This window comes from Schistocerca cancellata, chromosome 6 (assembly GCF_023864275.1).
Source record: "Schistocerca cancellata isolate TAMUIC-IGC-003103 chromosome 6, iqSchCanc2.1, whole genome shotgun sequence".
Lineage (NCBI taxonomy): Eukaryota > Metazoa > Arthropoda > Insecta > Orthoptera > Acrididae > Schistocerca > Schistocerca cancellata.
The window spans coordinates 170,362,629-170,366,112 of record NC_064631.1 but is presented as its reverse complement, the minus strand read 5'-3'; the positions used below and the strand labels follow the sequence as shown (position 1 = coordinate 170,366,112).

Below are 3,484 nucleotides of genomic sequence, written 5' to 3'. Positions count from 1 at the left end.
AAAATGTTCTTAATTGCTGCGAGATCTCCGACGTTCTCACCCCGATTGCGAAAATAATTTGTTGACGCTCACCTACATACGTAAAAATGAGTATAATAAATAAAAAAGATGAGATCTCGAGCAAAAAGATTTGAGTGTTTAACAAAGAAATTCGCCGAAAAGCCGTGCAGATTGAGAAGTTATTTTAATTTATCTTTGCTACCAGTTAACGAAATTCCATGTGCCATCTTCAGCCCCCATGTGCACTCTAAAAAATTATCGATATAAGCATAGTGGGGCCATCTGTTTCTGGATGTCGTGAATTCTCACGTGCGCTCTTCCAAGGCGTCTGTACGCCGAACTCCGAACTCCGTTTGAACAGGCCTCAAAAGACCCTAACGGTACTGACCGACCGCCGTGTCATCCTCATCCTATAGGTGTCGCTGGTAGAGGAGATGGAGGGGCGTGTAGTTAGCACACCGCTCACCCGCCCGTTGTCAGTTTTCGTGACCGGAGCCGCTACTTCGTAATCAAGTAGCTCCTCAATTTTCCTCACAAGGGCTGAGTGCACGCCGCTTGCCAACAGCGCTTGGCAGACCGAACGGTCACCCATCCAAGTGCTAGCCAAGCCCGACAGTGCTTAACTTCGGTGATCTGACGGGAAGCGGTGTTACCACTCCGGCAAGGCCGTTGGCCCCCTGTACGCCAATATCGATAATTTTTGAGAGGTGCACATGGGGCCTGAAGATCATCCATTGAATTGCCGAAACTGGTAGCGAAAATAAAATAACTGCACCTCTGTTTGGTGAATTTCTTTGTTAAATATTTGACCAGTCACTATTCCACGTCAACAATGGATCAACAGAGACCAAAAGAGCCAAATGTCACTTGATAGACGCCTGCATTCTGGAGGCAGTCAGGTGCATCCGTTTTCCGTCGGAAAAAAAATCTTTTATTTTGTTTTGACTAAAGAAACATATCTGAATACCATTTTTCTTCAAAATTCTGCTTATGCGGTCAGTGACCCCTGAAACGAACGGTAACCTAACGGATTGATAAGTCGATTTCTCATCATTCTGATCAGCGCTATAAATATTCCGCCTAAAAGCCCTGTGTATTGAATAACTGTTATACACATTTGCCTTCAATGTCCTCATTAAAAAATGCAGCTCCGATTCCAAGTTGTCGTCATCGGTTATACGGAAGGCACGAGAAGACAGTGTTGAGTACTGCTTGCTTCTGGACTGGGCGGTGGAGCGAAGTGGCATCTAAACACCTGTTTGTGTTAGTCGGCTTCCTGTACACTCTGTGACATAGATTGTTATCAGATCTTCTGTATACCAACACATAGGAACGGGAGACCGATCTCACTCTCAACCTCCAACGTAATGAATTCCATTTAAGAAATTGTGGAATGCATGAATTTCTTCTTCACTTTGTGGCCATATAACAAATGTATCGTCCACACAGCGGAGCCAGCAAGAGGGCTTCAGAGCAGCACTACTTAATGTCTGTTGCTCAAAATTTTCCACACAAACGTTATCAAGGAAGTGAAAACGTGGCTGCGCTGTGCGAGCGACATAAACAATGCCCTGAAAGTCACCGCGGCGGACAATAGTATTTTTGGTAAACATTCCCCGTCTTTTGCGCTGTCCGTTTCGAATCTAGCCAATGATGACGACCAAACAATAGCAGTAGCAGGAATTTCAACTGTTACTCCTTCTCCATTGTAAGTGTGTAATAGTACCTTTCTAAACAATTACGATGGGCCGCCACAGGTATCCACAGGATACCAGAGCGGAAATATTAACCTATGGCTCTGGCCCACAAATGATAGCCATATGAATTTCAACCAATACCATCACTTCTCCAGCACGAACGCGAGTAAACTCCCCTTGTAAGAGGACGCGATACTCGTCTCTGACGGTGTAATAGCAATAGTGGACACCGGAAGATCCTGAGGAAGATCCAAGCAGAGGAGTCGAAACGTCGATTATTTCAGTAGAAATATGACGCGGCCTAATAACCCAGAAGATTTCACCTAGAGTGACAACGGCCATGGAAGCCTGCAGAATTACATATAACGCTTGTATGGGCAAGAGATTTATACTACCATCAGAAGACTGGAGAATCTTCGCAGAAGAAGAGGTAAATTACTCAGCGATTTCGCCATTCTCTCCCGGTGCTGTGATAATGATGTTATTCCCAGATTCACCAGAATTAGCCAACATGTGCAGACAGTGAAAGCCAGGAGGATCTACCAAAGGGCCAGCCAAGCTCTTCTCCATATACGAATTCAGCAAATACGCAGAGACTTGAATCATATTAGCTCCGTTTTAATTGGTTTACATTTTTCACTGGCGGAAACTCTGTCACCCTAGGACTGGGATAAAGTGGACAGAATCACGTTCGGTCATTCAACAAGGTTTTCGAATTTCATTGCTATGAAACAAAAAGAGAAGTCCGAGAAGCTTGCGGTTAAAGTTCAGAAGGCAGACGCTACTGTGGATCCGAAACGAGTAGTGGTGAACCGCCCCTCAGAAGTACTCAATGAAGCAGCTGTTTCAGTTCTGGGCAAAGTTCTGAATTTCGCAACTACACCGAAGAGAATACCTGTTGAAGAAATCGTAAGTGCCGTCGAAGCATCCTTGTTTTTTCTTCCGAAGGTGCAGGCCGAAGAAGTAAGACAAGATGTTTCGAGAGTTCTGCGGAAATCGAAACCTCCGAAAAGCAACATATCGGCGCAGGAAAGGAAATCTCTTATTGAACTCATGAGAAACGAAAGCATCGTTGTAACAAAATCGGATAAGGGAAATGTCGCTGTTGTTTTGGACGCTGTGGATTATAACAGGAAGATGGAATAACTACTAGGTGTGTATCGCAAATTAAAAAGCGATACGCCGCACAGAATCGTTCGGAAAGTGAAAGACCTGATATCAGACTCCAGCCTGGATAGCTATTACAAAGAATCTAAAACCTCCAATACCTGTCTCACCCAGAATGTATGGACTACCCAAAACGCATAAAGAACCGGTTCCTTTGAAGCCTATCGCCAGTAAGTTTAAATCACCGACTTATTTTTTAGCACGTCATTTATCTGACAAACTGAGACATCTAGTTGGTAAAACAAATACTTTTATAAAGGATTCGAAACATTTTTTGGAAATTGTACGCACACTGAAGATATCTGCAGGTGACATTCTTGTTAGCTTCGATGTGACATCGTTATTTTCTAACGTCCCAGTATCAGTTACAACGGAGATCATTAGGGAGAATGATGCTCCAGATGTTTGCGACTTAATTGAATTATGTCTTCGTTAGAGCTATTTTAAATACAATGGTGAATTCTATGAACAGGCTGATAGCCTTCCTATGGGCTCACCCATTTCGCAAGTTGCAGCTGGCGTTTTTGTGGAAAATAATGATCAACAGGCATTAAGTAATGCTGCTTTGAAGCCCTCTTGCTGATTCCGCTATGTGGACGATACATTTGTTATATGGCCAC

General features: G+C 43.7%; 1 pseudogene; it reads right to left on the bottom strand.

Annotated features, from left to right (window-relative positions):
• Window positions 1-556: 556 nt before the first annotated feature.
• LOC126089833 (5S ribosomal RNA) lies at window positions 557-674 on the bottom strand (annotated as a pseudogene).
• Between the last annotated feature and the right edge of the window lie 2,810 nt (window positions 675-3,484).